Source organism: Bombus pyrosoma, linkage group LG14 (assembly GCF_014825855.1).
Source record: "Bombus pyrosoma isolate SC7728 linkage group LG14, ASM1482585v1, whole genome shotgun sequence".
NCBI lineage: Eukaryota > Metazoa > Arthropoda > Insecta > Hymenoptera > Apidae > Bombus > Bombus pyrosoma.
In genome coordinates, this window is record NC_057783.1 from 976,026 (window position 1) to 993,885 (window position 17,860).

At 48.1% G+C, this 17,860-nt stretch overlaps 1 long non-coding RNA gene across 1 annotated transcript; it reads left to right on the forward strand.

Moving 5' to 3' along the window:
* The first annotated feature begins 727 nt into the window (after positions 1-727).
* LOC122574975 lies at positions 728-14,117 on the forward strand. The gene is made up of 4 exons (XR_006319282.1): positions 728-1,033; positions 1,141-1,338; positions 9,241-9,367; positions 9,458-14,117. It is a non-coding gene; the product is annotated as an uncharacterized LOC122574975 (long non-coding RNA).
* Positions 14,118-17,860: the final 3,743 nt, after the last annotated feature.

Genomic DNA, 17,860 nt, shown 5'->3' on the forward strand with positions numbered 1-17,860 from the left:
CCTTGTCGAAACTGGTTAATCGCCCTTTTTCATCGGCCGGACAAAACTTGGTGGAAAAGACTCAAATACCTTCTGAACTCCCTGGGACGAGAAATCTCGCCGAAAAACGGATTCCCGAACCGGTCTTGAGAAAGTTATATCAACGGTATCAAGACGATTAGCGAACGTTTTTGGACGACGTAATTTCACAGAGATTGCCGAGGAGTTTGTCGAATTGTGAGAAGAAGTTTTAGAGTCAAGTATCGATTAAAGTAGCGTCGTACAGTTTGAAATATCGTTTTTTTAATGTCACCGAATAGACGATGTTGATTTCCTGGACCGCATTCCTTCGCATTTCCCTTGGTCCTCTCTTTTTTCGTCTTCACCTTTATCTTCGGTACTCTTCGTCGAAAAACTTAATATATTTATCTTCTCTTCTCGAGCTAAAGTTTTACAAAAATAAAGTTTTTCTTAAGCGTTATTAAATGGTAAAATATAGTTAAATATATGAAATAATTGTCGGTTTTCTCGCCGTAATACGATTTTCATCTAATCTTAGATGGGTGAAAGCGAAATCTACCTTATCCGAGGAAGCACCGCTACATCCTGTAATACCGACTTTGAAAAATCACGAGTTTCTCACGTCCTCTGTGATTTGCTCTAGCGAGCTATCTATAAATCGAGGGCAAATAATTTCTGAAATCACGTAACAAATTAATCGTTGCGTGATTTACGTTGCGTCGACGTTTCATCTTTGGCCGCGTATCATGTTTTATTTCGCGTCGTTAAGTCGTTACGTCGAATAAAACATCATTAACTTTTGACTTTGCGTATGCCTCGCGTATTTGCTGATCGTAGGCCATCTCTTTTTCGAAAGATCATTTCTTTAGTGCTTTCCTATTTCTCTGCCGTTTCTTACACGCGTGAACCGACCTCCGAGTCGACGATTTTGATCGAAAGCAGTTTGACGTTTGCCTTCTCGTCGGAAGGTGACGCTATCAGTTACGTTCGAGAATCGCATATCGAAAGATCGATCGGACCTAAATCTTTCGCGGTACGTAGCGATTTTTATACTCTGGTGAAAAATTAACGACGAAAAGGACTGGAAAAATTGTTTTTCGTCTGATTTAAAACACGCTGCCCCCGTTAATTCGCTTTCAGAGGTGGATTATCACACGCCGGGCTAACAGAGTTGTCAGTTTATTGAAAAAAAGATGGAGGTTAATTCGTCTCGAACAGAATCCCTTTGTCCCTTGGATCCGTTCTCTTTGTCACTAGGTTTGCTAACAGCGGAAAACTCGAGCGAAAAGGCTCGAGAGTGTTGAAAAGGAAGAATAGAGAAGAAAGGGCCGAGAGAAGGTATTTTCCTGTTACTTTTGTAATTTCACGGTTCTTTCTCCAAGCAGGTAGAGAGGGGAGGGGATGGGGGATTCGTCGGGAAACTGAGCGAGCGAGTGCCGCAAACGTGGTTACGAAGGGACAAGGGAACAATTTCGATAGCTTAACAAATAGCTTCGTTATTCTGTCGCTGCCACGCGCGATAGAACGAACAGATTGTACGCGCGATCGATTATCAACGCTGCACGATGGTCGGTTTCCTAACAATCCACAGAATTATCCGACCATACGGGTAATCGCGTTACTTCATCAATTATCCGCTGACGCTGCACGCAATTAAGGCAGCGAAACACCAACCGATAACCTTCGTTTCGCCATACGTAATCGCGACCGATTCGTACCAGGCATAACGAGAGGGAGAGAGAGAGGGAGAGAGAGAGAGAGAGAGAGAGCTTGCAATGTTTTGTCGTATTACTCTGCGGGCCTGGATCTCCGTTATTTTCCTCTGGTTATTCAACGGCGTGTCAGATGCGTGTTTGAATATATCGATTTAGAGAAGGGAGCGTTCGATAGTTGCCCGAATATGCAAATAAATCTAACCATCAAAGGCGAAATATGCATATGTACCGATTTATATACGTTGCTCTCGCGCCTCTCGATTTTCTGATCGCTACGAGAGTGGAATTGTCTGTCGCATTCGTAGGCTGTGACTCGCAAATGACTCTTCTGCTCGTCTGTATCCGCCGTGTATCCGCGTCGCTATCTCGCTTTACTTCGTTTTCCTTCGTTTGTTTTTTCTTCTTTTCCCTCCCGCCCCCCGTTCTATCGAACGCTGCTTTTTCACGCCGATTCATACAAACCTGGTAGGACTTGCGAGCGAAACCGCGAGTTTCGGTTTCCATTGTTCGTAGCGGTACGTCGCTACTTTGCTTCGCAAAGATTCCTGTACCATCGGCGAGTTAATCATCCGAGAAAGTTGAACGACGAGCGCGGATAATGCGAATTAGGAGGAAAAAAGAGACGATCGCGAGCTTCCCGACTGCGGATAAAAAAACTATTCGTCGAACGATGCGTAAAAGCGACGCGCGTAAGAGCGGATTATGCAGCGCTGATAGAGTCGGCGCGGCACGGGCTCACGCTTTCGCCGCGTTTCCCTACGCGATTCCAAGGAGATGGAACGAATCGTGGAAATCTGTGCAGCGGGAAGATCAAAGAGGAAGGCAAAAACCGCGACGTTAAAGGGAAAAGTTTGACTGGATGAAACGAATAGGTTGGTTGGCGTTCTCGAAGTCGGTCGCACAGTCGGATGGAAGTTGTTCGAGGACCGCGGAGCACGTTAATTCGTTTAACGGGCTCGTTTCTCCTTTTGCTCACACCTGCTGCTTTCTCTGGCTTGGTTACCTCTGTCGTGTTCGTCGCAGCGACCATCGAATGAATCCCTAAATCTCCAAGTACACGCAGTTGTAGCTTCCTAAGTATGTATCGGCGTTTCGAGACTGTTTCAACGCAAAAATATTTTCCCACTTCGAATTTCCCACTGGATACGCTTTCTTCCATGTTTGTCGCTACTGTTCTACGACGAAACTTGCCAACGAGACTGTCGTTCACGCGAATTGTATATATCACGGGTTCCTGCGTAGTTTGTAGTATTTCTCAGTGTATTTCGTGGTGGAAAGTTTGGCCATTACGATAGTTGGGACGGTTAAGACTTGATCAACGTTCGATCAACCGTAACCTGTCGATTTTGTTGTCAGAAAGAGTCGATGCTACCGAATTTGTTGATGTAAAATTTCGCCAGGCTTTACGCGCTCCAACAGCTGGCAAATTTTTTACTCGCTTGTACGAAACATCGTACGATTACTATCGTAAAAAAGCATCGTAGTAAAAGGGATGCTCGGAGTTCTGACGTAAAAACCATGGAGTCAAATTTCCGTTTTATCGTCGTGGCGCCAAAGTTTCGCGACAATTGGTTCACAGAAGCATTAAACAAAAAAAGAGAAAAAGAAAAAAAAGAAAAAAAAAGGGATGATTGGATCGGTTGGAACGGGACAACGATGAATCGATGATCCGAGCTTTCGGACGATAACAGAGTCTGCTGGGTCGCGCGATACGTTGGCCATTCGTTAACGAGCATCGTTACGCACGATACACTGCGATGTCTATAGATGATAATCCTCGGGAAAAGAATGTCTCGTCTTTCCAACGCAATCACAGGATGACGTAATGCGTTTGGTCGTCCGTGTTTCGCGTTTGGATGTCCGAAGCAACAACGCGGTTGTTAGCGACGGGCTCAAATACGTCGCAAGTAGGTTGCAGCATTCGCCTGCTGCGCGAGTATTTCGAGAAAAAGAAGCAAACTTAATCCGATCGAGCAGGTTCGACGTTTATCTTGCGAAAATTCTTCGTTCTCTTAAAATTACTTTTTTCGATCGCCGTCGAAATCCCTCACGCGTAATCCAATTCTACGCTGATAATCGATCGCATCTGCCTTCCACAGGTATAAATTGGATTCGTTGCAACACGGAAGTACACGTACCCGTTCCAATGGAATATTTAGCAAGTATTAGGTTGTCCGAAAAGTGTCTTTCTTTCGCAAACCTGTTTTTTACAATAGTTGTTGCGTCGAGCGACACTCTACCTGGATCAGGTCACACACCGCGGGCAAGATGGCAACCAGATGTCCGCACGTCCTTACGGCATAGCCTCGATAGTCTTATAAGGACCTATCATAAATCTCAGGCATTTTCTAGCTAAAGTCCTTCAGACCGTATAAACATCTTCTTACTGATTCGTTTCCAAAGCCTATTGTTTACTACGGGAAGACACGGCAAAGTTAGTTTTTCTCACGTACGATACTTTACGCTAGCAACTATCTATCGAGGGCGGCCAAGACCCTTCCTAGTCCATCAACCTCCTTTTATCCAATCAGAAGCAAGTCTACTGCCCTCACTTTCCTAACCAAAATTGTCATGAACAAATCCGACGGTCCCTTGCTTTAGACACACCCATCGCTAGCTCTCGTCCGACACAGCATCGCCACTTTAACTTACTTATTCTTCACCGTTAGAATAGTCAACATGTCATTACCGGGTTTCTATCCTTAAATCAATCGCTTATTTAACTTATACATAGGCATCTTCTTTACAAATTGTTGGAATAAACGTTAATTCAGTGTGAATTCAATTGAACCACCCCTATTGTCGTAAGAGAAATCAGGGGATCGATCATTTCGTGGCGTCGATTATCTAATCGTAACGGGAATTTACGACTCCCGTTGACGCGCTTTCTCGCGATCGCGTCTCTCCGCGAATGGTCGAAAAAGCCAACAGTGCACCTTCGTACAAACCAAGTCTGTGAAATGTTTATCTGAACAGAGCAAAATGGATCGTACGTAATTCGACGAAATAATATAAAACGAGAGACGTCGCGCGTCTATTATTTCCTCGTAAAACGAAAGAAACTTTTCCGACAATCTAATACGATACGATAAACGAAGCATCACGTGTTACGAGTAGTAACACGCTCGCAACGTTAGTGAAACGCCGCGACGCGAAGCTTGGTTGTAGCGTTTGACCTGGATTTCTAAGTACGTATTGAACTTGATCCCATCGCTAGTGGTTCCGATACGAGGAAATTATTTTTTAGCGATCGAAAGAGAAGCTGCAATCCTGTCGATGAACGATGATGCATCGGCGGACGACGATTGTTCGGAAGGCCGTTAGCGACCGTTCGTAACCGGGATTCCACCGGAGTATCGTCTCCCTTCCCTTCTATCGTCATTCTCTTCCTCTTGCGTCCTCCACCTCCTCTTCGTTCTCCTGCCTCTCCATTCCCATTCCTCTTCCCCTTTCATGTCCAGATCACGCGATGATACAGGAATGTCTGGGATGCCGAGAGCGATGGCGTAGAGCTCTTGGTTGACCCGGCATGGCCATTATCGTGATTACATTAGGTGCTATCCTACTGGGTAACGTGGCGTCGCGCACCCGCGAACTACCTGATTTGCCAAGCGTACAATTCGATGGCGGAAGCCGGATCGTCAGATAGCCCGATCCGCCGCTATCTGATGTCCTTTACACGATTCGCGTCTCGTTTTGCCGTCCCATCAACTTCCCTCTACGCAACCCATATTAGCTACAATTTGCATCGTTGTCCATGAACTTTCGTACAGGAGTCATCTCGCGTTACGAGCGAACGCGGCCTGCCTGTGTAGCCGATCGTACTACCTCCAAAGGGTAGTAAACCAATTTCCGTTTCTCCGACCGATCGTTGCGGAATGATGATAGCGGAATTCTCACTTTCCACTGTGTTTGCTTCGTATTTTTTATATATTTTTTATCGATACCGGATCGCTTAGGTACGTTTATTAGGTGTTTGCATACGGAACGGTGGATTTCATAAAGTCGTCAAATAATTCCGGATTTACCAAGTTTTTCAGCTTCCTCGAACCTTGACCGTTGGCTAGCCCTGTTAAATGATATTTATTAAACAACGATTCAATTATTTGAAAGTAGCCGGACGCGATATAATCAACGTTTCGGCAATCATCGGGTTTCATTGTGCAAAGTTAGATCATGTGGCGACGTGGATAGAAAAAGCACGGTTGACGACTTTAATCGTGGAAATTTGACGAACCGAATAAACGCGCGTTCAGAGCTTTAGAAGTAAAATACGCTTTTTACGTTACGTTCAAATTTTCGAGGAAGCAACATCTTGTCGCCTTCGTAACGATATCCGTCGCAACGTGACTTTCGCACAGACTCGAGCGAAGGAGTAGAGTTAACAAGTGCGCGAGGAAAGAAAGATAAAATTAAACTATAGAAATTAGCAGGCGACGAGGGAAGGCCGATGATTTAATCGAGTTACGTGGTCGATTAATTCGTCCGTTCGGGAGCGTCTCGATCCAGAAACGTTAAAGATACACGGCGACGATGTGCGTCAACCGAAGAGAACGACGCCTACGAAGAGTTTGCCTCGGTAATAGAGCCGACGTCGTTTATCCCTCCCTTTTTGAGACTTTATTCGAGCAAGATATTCCCCGGAGATCGCAGCTCGAGACTAACGTTTTATAACTTGCAGTTTCTCCGGTGTGTCATATAGTTGGGTTATCCAACGACATGCTAGACGTCTACGCTTTTACCTTTTCTTCCGCGTTCCCCCTTCGCTTTCCCGGGCCAGACTTCCTTTTTCTCTCGTTAGGTCTATTATGTAAATAGCGATAGATCAGGTTGTCAGGCAACGAAAGGTATCCGGCTGAAGAGTATACGTGCCTCGGTTCCATCGTCACATACCCGAGAACAGAAACCCGTGTACATCGATACATACGTATTTGGGATAACGGATAGGCAACGGCACGCCAATGGATACGAACGCCGTATTGCGCTGGCGATCGAAACCCGGTCGAACTTTAAAAGCCGCGACCGTACACGCTTCGATAATCGCGATTGAGAGGTTGGAGAGTCGAAACGGTTGCCGACGAGGCGAGTGCCGCACTCGCAGCGATCCGCTTTCCAGTCGATCCTCTTTCCCATCGGCGGAAACGAAACCGTTTCGTTCTTTTGCCCGTCGTTCGGTTCATCCGACGTCCGTTAGACCGGCGTCTTTGGTCGCGAAGTTGTTTCGCGTAATTTCGTAAGACCGCAATCTACGCGAACAGGTGAGAAGAAAATGGCCACGATGTTTTCGCCCTAGGTCGGCAACGGTATACCGTCGAGCTAAGCCGAGAACACAAGCGTGTTACCGCGAAAGTTCGTTTCTTATCACTCTGTTCTTTCCACTGGGCCATTCTCTTTTCCTTCCATTTCCCGGCTAGTCCTTTCTTCTCTTTTTAAACGCCAATTTTCTAATACACTCTCTTCCCCTTTCGTACGTCTATGTGGGTGTTCCTCCTTTCATTTAGACCTTGTAACGAGATATTTAGGACAAAACGCGCGGTGGTATCCGGAGAAAATTTGGCAAAGGGTAAGAGAGAGATAGAAAGAGAAAGAGGGGGCGGGGGTGGGGGTGGAAGGGGGAAGAAAAATCATACAATTTGCGGAATTTCGCGCGTTCGGTGGGCAAATGAGCCTCGTTTTTCAACGAATTTAATATTTATATCGTTGGTCTTCTTCGTAACGCGTCCACCTCTCTTTCTACCGAGGTTCGAATTTATACCCCGCCTCGGTCTCCTAGCGGCTCTCTCTCTCTCTCTCTCTCTCTCTCTCTCTCTCTCTCTCTCTCGTTGTACCGTTCATCTCGGTTTCTCGTCGTTGCGTTTCCAAGAGTTTTTTGTGTACGCAATTATTATTAACTTCGGGCCGACGAGCATGGAAAACGCGAGTGAGGAGCGCGTGTGCGAGCGCACAGAAACGAGAAGGCAAGAGCGAGGGCAAGAGCGAGGGAATTGTGGCCGCGGGTGAATGCGCGTTGTTGTATACATCTCGCCGTGTTTCCGTGCTTCGCGTAATTACCGTAGAGCGAAAGCTTAATCATTGCCGACTCGCCGCGCGGGAAATTACCAACCGCTCGCGAAAGGATCCTGCATGTACGCGATAGGTTGAGAGCAATAACGAGAGAGCTTCGAGACGGAATCGCGGTTCTCTCCGACCGGTGCTCCTCCCATTGCCCTTTGCCTGGTAGCCGGCGAATATATTTTTGTCGGCGAATTCGTTGCAATTCGAAACGGTCTCGTCGAGGTGTCCGTCGAGGTTTCGCAAGAGCGAACCGAAGGAAGGATCGCGCGACCGTGCAAACCGGCTAGTCGACTGCGAGGAAACGCGGTCGTCCTTGTAGGCAGAAGGCAAAGTTGCGGTTAGACACGCGAAGACGCGATCCCATCGATCGTGTGCTCGCCCCCTGCTCGCTCACCTCTATCCGCACTTGCCCGATGGAAATTACGATGTACGCGCCATTTATGGAACTTTGAAAACTCTGCATCTCGACCTCGACCTGTCGCGTGCGGATCGCCAGACCCGCGCCACTTCTCACCTTCCAACAATCGGATCCACCGTGGCTTTCGTGTCGCGTTTCTACCGACGCCCGAGATCGATCGATTTCCGTCCTTTCTGCCACGTGATGGATCGAGGTCTCTTCCGCCGCGGTAACAACCTTCGTTTCTTCCTTCTCGCCGAGTCCTGCTTCACGAACGACGACCCCGACGACGTTTCGCGTATCACGTCGCATCGAGCCTCTCCTCCTCTCCTCGCTCCCTTCCCGTAACGCGTTTCCCCCCTTCTCCCCCCTCTTTCCTTTATCGTCTTTCTGTTTCGGATCTTACGGTTTCGCGTAGCGGAATATCCTCGAGAACCGTGGTTTCTCGTATGCAACGGCTGCTTTTACACTCGCGAGACAACGTACGCGTTTCGTGCGACTTTTAAAGTCGCGGAGTCGACGGTCGAGTGACGGGGCCACGCGATTCTCCGGCCAACACGGACGAGTCGGTATCGAGCTCGGTTAAGTCGTATACACCTATGCATGGTGCAGGTTAGTCGCAGCGCCTGGAGAATCGATAAGGTGCAACGAAAGCTCGAACTTGTACGCTCACCCTCTCCATCCTTTTACAGTCACACGAAACCGCGATATACGGTAACGAATCGTTGTAATTTTTTATACCATATTTCGTAAAATATATTAAACTTGAAGGCATTTCGAGGCTGATTTTACACCGCCGCGATAACACCTACATGTCGAGAGTAATTGCGGCGAAAGCAGCGGGTATATCGGTTCCGCGCGGCTTTCCTTAAAAGCTTCGGCTATGAGAAACCGAAGATTCGAGTAGTCTGAGCGTGTCGCGCGTCAATTGAATCGTCGGTGGGACGTGACCGGAAACTCTTAAAGTCGCTATCTCCTCCTAAGCATTTTATTGTACCATCAGTTTTTTCACTCTTGTCTCGAAAAAAATAAAAAAATTCTATCTTTTCTTTTTTCTTTTCTATATGTATTCAGCGGAAGCTCGTCGATCAGCGTACTGCGGATGTACTTCCTGTATTTGTAGGAAATTTAAAATTCCAAAGATCCACGGAACGCACGCACTATGCAAAAACGAAGAATCTGTCCAAGGTGTTTTGCACTGGTACGTATTACGATAATCTTCGCTTAAGATCGATTTGTTTAATTAAATATACGTATGAATAATTTGACAAAAATGATTTTCAACTTTCAGGCGTAGGTTGGAAACGTTGTCGCATAGAAACTTCCTCTCGTATTCGCGCTATGCGATATTTTCGTTCGATGGCAGCGGAAGGAGCGCGATAGGAAACTGTATTGTCCGAAACTTTTCGGGTAGACAGGAGAGTTTTTAAATGGAGGTGGAATTTTTCTGCCGGGGAACGCGCAGGGACGGCCCTTGGGCGCACGGTCTTCGCTGGTCGGAAGCTGGACGTTGAGTGTATTTAAAAAAGGACGAGGCTGACGAAGCGAGAACGTCGGTCGACCGTGGGCTGTCATCTGAAAACGAACCGTTAAATCGGTTCGCGGCGGAAATCAGGAGGCGTCCCCTTTTCGTTGCATGTCGCGTGATTTAAGCGAAACGAAATAAAAAGAAAATCACCGCAGCGATATCGGTTAACGCGTTGGTTGCGCGTAGCTGGCGGGGCTTTTTATTTCGCGGAGGCGGCAATCGTGGCAAGACGAGGCACCGAGGCGGCGACGAGTATTTCCGACAGTGAAACAGTCGTTGCGTGTCCATAAAAGCCGCGTGGGACGCGACCGAGTATTAACCATTATATAAAAGTTGCGCTCTCTTCTCTTGGTGGCGCGCGAAAAAGCTCGCTAGCTGGAAAAATGTTCGAAATTCGATGCACCGCGGTCTGTTAGGTTTTTCGTGGCGACGCGCGACGTGTCCAACGGAAGATAGTCCGGGAGACGTGGCGTTTCTATCAGGCGAAATGCAACGGTATAAAATATTCACCGCGCGAAACGCGGTTGCGATTTTGGTGGAGGTTTCGCGCACGTTGGTTACGAGTTTATTTCGAGGCTAACGACGTTGGGCGAAAAATGAAGGCAAAAAATAATCGAGGCAGGGAGAAAAAGCGGCGGTCTTTTTTCCCCCCGTGGTTTACACGAGCTTCCGGAATTTTCTAATTTGTCGGCTTGGCAGGATCGTGCAACGCGCGTTATAATCTCCGTCGCGTCGTCGATTAAAATTCAAGTCTGCGAACGCGGCCAACTGAACGGAATCGATAACCCGGAGATCTTGGCGAAACGAGATACTCGGATAACAGCGCGTACAGCCGAAAGACGGTAAACAGTGACGTTGTTACGCGTTACTTCGGAGATACGGAATATCCGCCTCGACGAGCTCCGGTAATGACGTCGAACGATGACAACGAACGACGTGGCCCGGCAACTCGAACCACCCGGCTTCTCTCCGCTTCCTCTTCCTTTTCCTTCTTTCTCTTTCTTTCGAACAACGTTCCTCCCTGTTCCACTACGCCCGGACCGTTCGATTCGTTTCGACCAGAACCGAATTTCTGTCTAACCGCGTGCGTACAACGTTGCATGCTAACAAGGATCGTGCATTTTCTCGAAAAATGAATAACGGGGAATATCCGGTTGATATTGGGAAGAAGCATTCGTCGGGGACTCGCTCGCTGTAGAGCCAAAGAGAAGCGAGAAAATATGCGGAACAGCTCTCGCTCGTCCCACCTATAATCATCGCGTCGCGTCGATCCAGCTTTCTTCTCGGCTTCGAAACCTACGAAGAATCGATAACCGCCGAGTTATTTTAACGACCGAACCTCTCCGGCGATACATTCGTCGAAGATGCTCGAGCCGGTTGGTTCACAACGGAAATTGCTTCTTTTTAATCGGTGCCTCGATTTTTCCGGCCTCGAAATACGGCAAAGAAGAAATCGTCGAACGAATTTTAAAATATGGATTTGCCCGTACCGAGAGGCGTACCGAGGTTACGGGGGGTGACGCGCGCAAGACGCGATTCCAGAAGTTATCCGATGGAGGAGACTCGATATAAAAAGTCCGAAAGAGTAAACTTTGTCGAGAACGCTTCGCACAGATCGAAAGTTGGCTCTACCTCGCAGCAAGAAGCGTCCGTCGAACTAAAATTTTCTCCTTATCCCGCAGGAGACGACGAGGTGTTGCAACACGCTGCTCGATGCTCGACCGTGAGGGTGGTAACCGCCGACCGTGTTCCGGTCTCTACCGGAACCCCTCGACTCCCACGACATCAACAAGTGACAAGGAGGGAGTAGCAAAAACTCCGTCGTGGCGCGTCGTGCTCGCGATAAAAGCTTACCGAGATAGGGAAAGTTACGAACGCCCGACCCGACTGAAAACTATGAGCATCTCCTTCCGATTAAAACGGTTTAACGCCGCCTCTTTTCTTGTCCGCTTCCCTTGCCCCGCCTCGTGTCCGTTAAATTAACGTTTTATCGATCCGGTTATTTATTCGATCTACGCCCGGCGTACGCGCACCTTCCACTCCTATATATCGTTTCTGGTGGACGCGAAAACGGGCGAAAATTTCTAATCGGAGAAAATTCGCTGGGCTGAAAAATTCTAAAGGATAGTAGTTGCGATGCGATTTCGTACGGGCGATCGGTCTACTTGCCGACGTAAATTGGCCCGGATTAATCGCGGTAAGGAAACAAGCGGATAGTTTGTGGGTGGCAAGCCGGCTTCCAACAGGATGGATGGATGAATAGATGGACGGATATATGGGTGGATGTGCGGATGGGTAGAGAGGAGAGGAGAGGAGAGGAGAGCAGAGCAGCGAGTCAGCGAACATAAGTCGGGGGTTGGGGTGAAGCGTTGTGTACGCTGAAGGTGGCTAGCCGGCGGGTCACTCGAGGCTCGTCGAAGCAACCGGGGTAACCGAAGCTCGCGAAACGCATGGTTCTCCTGTTGCCGTTTCCGTGGAGTTTGAGCACGAGGACGCGCGCAACCAGGTTACCGAACGAACGAGCGAACGAGCGAACGAGCGAATAAGCGAACGAGCGTGCGGCTTTACCGAGCATAAGGAGCAACTCGCACGGTACCGTGGCCCAGCCTTCGGCAAATGCATGCCCTGTAAATTGCCTGGCATTTAATTACCATGAGTAGGCAGACCCTGCACGCTAAAGCCAAGAGCACTCTCTCACTTTCCCCTCCTTTCTCTTCGCTCTTTCTCCTCTTCTCCGCGGCTCTCTCTTTCGTTACCCTCCACCTCCTTCTCCTTCCGCATGCCGTTTTCGCCGTATCTCTCTTCGTCCGCCCTTCACCTTTTCCGAGCACTACCTCGTACCTCTGACCCTCCACCATCTCTCCATCTGCCTTAGGCTTACGGCCTACAACGCGTGTTACCAAGTACCGCTAAATTAAACACCTGCTTCAGTCAAACGGTACGTACCTCTACTCACCGCTACGACCTACAAACTACACGGCTCAAAGCTCGCTCCTCGCTCTCCCAGCCCCAACCCTCTCTTCCTACCAACGTTTGCCGCTTCTAATTGGACGATGCTACGTCTCTTTCCTTTTTTTTTCCTCTCCCTCCTTTCTCCCCTTTTTGTTTTCCCTTACCTACGTGACACGCGATTACGTGGATGAAAAGTGCCGGGATAAAAGCGTCGATCCGGAATTGTTTTCCATGCCGCGCGCCTTCGTCCTTTTCCTTCGTTTCGTCATCGTCCTCGCGATCGACGCGTATGGAAATACGCGACCGCGAACGCGAGCGAGTCTCGCCGAAACGAAGCTTTACGATTCGGATGGCAGTTTGCGCACCTACTTCTCGCTGCGAACTTTCCTAGATTTCGACATGCCCTGAAGAGCCGGCTCGTAATTAAGATATTTATCGGCAAAGTCGAGATCGTTTTGTCTGCCTTGCCTTGTCGTTTGTTTCAATTTATCGCCTGGAAGAGACAGTGGAAACGAGAGGGCGGACAATGCCGGCGCTGCTTCCAGACTTCTCGTGGCCTTGATTTCGCGCTCTTTTCCACAGACACTGACGTAATTTCCTACTACTCGTCTCACGATGCATTTTAATTTAGCTCCTTTCTCGAGTTTGCCGCCGACGGTGATTCGTGAGTCGGTGTCGCGGCTCCGCCAACTTCCAACGGGGTGGCTCTTTGGGGGTGTTTTTGATTTGTTGGCTCCCATGGGACGACTGTTGCGAAAGAGGCAGGGTGGGAGCTATTAAGAGGGACGGAGACAGATAGAGTGACGGTGGAAGAAGGGAGGGGCAAGCAGGAGAAAGCAGGAGAGCGCGAGAGAAACGGAATAGGGTGAAAGCCATGGGCGTACGACGGCGCAGAGGGACGAACGGAGGAGTGGTTGGGTAACCGCACATTATGTGATTTCTACAGGGAGCTAGCTAACTTTGCGATTGAATTGTACCGGCGACAATGGCAATCTGCCAGGGCACTCGACGCTTCTCCGAGCAGGATTTTCAACGATTTTGCCGCGTTTCACGTCGTGCTGCGTATCCTTTCTCCATTGAAATTCTTTCGCCACGAGAATGCGAACAAGCGCGACCGACAACGCCGATCCACCGCTTCTCTCCTTCTTCCCGTCCTTCGTTTCCAACCCCTTTCCTCTACGGTTTATCGGTAACTGTACTTCTCGGCGCGTATCTCCAAGGACGATCAGTTGGTAGATGTACTTGCACAACCTCGCACGGTCGATCGATCCTGTAATCCATTTATCGTAAAACTTATGTAGACACCTTATTTGTACGTAATCCGTGACGTGTAAGATAATTGGCTGTAAATATCAGCTTTTACGCGAAGAAGAGACACGTTAAAGGAAAGATCGTTCCTTAAGATCGGCAAAGATTGTACGATTTTTCCCCCATTTAAGTAATTTCTGTATTAAATATGGTTCGAGATGAGGACGATTTTCGAAATTTCAACCGACTCGTTAGATCGATTAGTTTCCCCGATCAAACAGCTATTTCGAAAAACGTCGTGGCTATCTTTATCCTCTCGCTTCCTCTCCAAGATCATCGAACTGGATGCTCGATGATTCGAGCGTAACGAGCGTCGGAATATATTACCGGAACGTCTTGAAATTCGACATAGCCATCGATCGACTGAATCTCCCTCTCGGCGCGGTCGATACAACGCGATACATCGAGGTTCGACGACTGGCAAAGTTTCGCATCGCTGCTGCAGCGATAGCGTTTCTAGGAAGGAAAACGTTTTGGAAGAGAACGTGATATTCTGGGGTTTGGTTTGGTACCGTTTCGTTTGGTTTACGGAACGTTCCCGTAAATATTTGAAAATCGTCTTTCTCTTGGAAGCAACTCCCGGGTAGTTGACTCACGCTCGTTCGTGAAACAATCGGTTTTTCTCTCGAATTTTAAAATCGTAATGCTTGCGCGCGCCACTTTTTTCGCTCGCGCTTCTATGAACGCCATGGTTTCGTCCGACATCTATGGCGTTAGATCCCGTTCAAATATTAACTGTCGAAGCCGCACAGACCGGCTTCGGATCCCGTCAAAATTTAAACCCACGCTTTTCTATTCTCTCGCCCCGCGTTGCCCGTGTAATGCATTTTCTTCGAAATTAAACAACCTCTCGTTCGTCTTCCCGGCAGGCGAACGTTCGCCAATTTTCCTCGCGTTCGGAATTTCAACTTTCGACGAAACTACGATACACGATGTCCGGTGACTGGGTGTTACAACCGAGCAACGGCTGATTCTCCGTGAAAGCGTAAAATATGCAACATAAGGGCGTAACACGAGAAATTTTGAAGAAAATTGACAAATCGATACCAACGTATCGTGCTACGAGGAATTAAAAAGTTGCGCGTCCATCGCGTCTCACGCGTAGAAAAATTCCTTTCGAATCGCCATGGATAGACTACTGCCGCGATCCCCTCTCCATCTCCTCCTCCCTCGTTTTTTTTCTTCTCTTTCCCCCTTTTCTCATCTCTTCGTATCTTTTATCTTTTCGTTCGTTCGTCTTGCCTTTTTACCTCGCGTGTTCTTCTCCTATGCGCCTTCCAGTGTCGGCGGGCTCGATGGATGGTCGCTATTTGTTTTTCGTTACGCGAAATTGCGACCCGGTATTTCTCGAGGGCTTGGCAAACTACGCTTGCCATCGACCACCGACCGTAAGCAGGACAGTCGTCTTAAAAAAAACGTATTTATTCTTCGCACGCATAGTGACTGCATCGTCGAGACACACGGAGACCGAATGGAGAGGAGGGAGGATCGTCCGACTAACCGGAGAACGAGCTGGAAGACGAAAAACCGGCAGCAGCGAAGGAAATTATGGTCCCTTAGCTCGCGTTCCAGCAATTTAGTCCGCCTTAGCGAATCGGATGCATTTTCCTCCTAGGTGGAAACGACATCGACGTTTTTCTGCCCCTCGTCTTTCTTTTCCTCCGAGTCGCCAGTTTTCATCGAACTTACCTTTAATGCTTACCTTTTCCTCGCGCGAGGAAGAGACAACTGGGAAAGTTAGAAACGTCACCGAAGGGTCGTGGCGGTCGAGACGACCCCGATCGTCGCCGAAGGCCGACGCGAATATAATCTTTTTGTCTGCAGAATGTTGAACGATTCGGAAAAGATATATGAAAGAGGGTGGAAGAGGGATGGGCATCGATGATAGAGGGACACAAAGAATATCTAGAACGCCATCGTAGAAAATACCATCTATTCTTTTCGGCCCACCATTCGTTGTTCCACGCGATCCTTACGGTTTTGCCTGGAGGCGTCGCGATTTAGGTTTACCTTTCGAGGCTTACGGCGAATCTCGAGCGGCGAATTGCGGTCAAACTCGAAGCACGTTTACGTGGGAACTGGTGTCTTTGAATATTTCGCAGGGTGTAACTGTCTCGTCTTGGTTTCACAATTTTTTTCATAGCAAACGCCAACGCAACGAAAATAACGTACGTTAGAGCGTGGCGCGCGATGACATCGTTTCTTTGGACGTCCGCGGGAACACGGTGTTCGCGCGGTGGTTTTCGCGCAAGAAATTCCCCCGCGAACTGGCTCGTTTGCGAAATAGATGACAGACAGAAAGTCTGTCCATTCTTTTTGCGAAACGGCCGTGTCTTATGGGAACAACAGCGAGAGAAGTTCGACGAGTTGTCGCGGAAAGAAACGACAGTCAGGGAAAAAGATTCGCGTCGTTGCGACACTTACGTGCCGGTCTCGCGACAAAGTCGAACAGCAATAAAAGCCGGTCGATCGATGATGGATCGATGATGGAACGCGATTCCTTGAGATATTCGGCCACTGATGGACGGCGTCTCGATCGATGATGAGTTTCGAACGTGCCGCTATGCGGTACCCGAATAGTAAAATACATCGTTGCTATATTTTTAACGGCTAATATAAATTTATAGCTCGGCGATTGCATCAAAGGTAGCGCAACCGTTGCCTCTAATTAGGCAGAAGATTCATCGTTAATTTGTACACTTTGCTAAAATATGCATTGCACGTAAAGTTATTATAAATTGAACAAAGCGTTCGGATGCACGCGACCGGTACAATAGAGAATTTTCCTGCTATTATATTTTACAGAAAGTATTTTGAAAAAGCAACGTGTGTGTAGGGCGCTCGTCGTCGATCGTAATACATACGAATGTGCCCTCTGGTATTCGAACGTACTGGTCCGTGGAGAAAGGGTCAGCTCCGTAACTCGAAGCTGAGAATTTCAATCTTTAACCCCTTTTCTACTATTCTTTATTCAACGATCGATTTCCCGAAATCAATTCACGTTCAAACAGATTTTCTCCCGATGTGGATACCTCGATAACTATTCGGAAAGCAACGAGACGCAAAAATACAACGTTTTTCATTTTCAATTGATTCGTATCCACGTTGCGGTTAACGGTCGGTCCAGCGCACCGGTACAAATTCCACTGGAATTTCGTTTTGTTAAAATAAATCAAACTTTTCGCGAACAGGACAGTTACGCGCGTCACGCGTGACGATCTACATATGATAGTGAAATACGACGCGTGCTTGATCGATTCCGAACATCCGAATGATTTTATTTCCCGATCTGGTGATTAACGACGTTGTCGAAATTCGTTCCCCGTGCGATCCAGCACCGTGATTTTATATCCGGATCGGCGACACGCGCTAAACGCGAAGAAGTCACGAGTTATAACGCCTTCTTCTCAAATGACGGGTCTGGCTCGTCATGGTAATTTAACTCTTGTACGAATAACGATGCGACATCGTGCGAGGCAAACCGATCTCGTGATATTTGCTCGCGATCAGCAGCTTCGAAGCATCGAAATGTCATTTGAACGTGTACATCGTCGCTCCAGAGCATTCGGACACTTTGACCCATTTGCGCTAACAGCGTAACGATGAATCGGTTAAACGAATAACACAATCGGAAGCAACGCTTGCTACTCTTTGAAAGAATCCTTTCAGAATGTTTTGTATGATGCGCATAAGTAACGTTGCTATGTCTATGCTTCGAAGCTTCTCTGTGATAAGCGCAGGGATGTTTTCTTGAGCCACTGTACAAACAAAATACTATCGCGTAGTATGATCTTTGTTTGCGGCAGACATCCGTAACGAAAGGGCTAAATGGCGCGGCGTGGAGGAATCCTCGACGCATCGTCGAGTAGCTCGCGCGTATTAACATTGCCAGTAGATAGTAGGGGA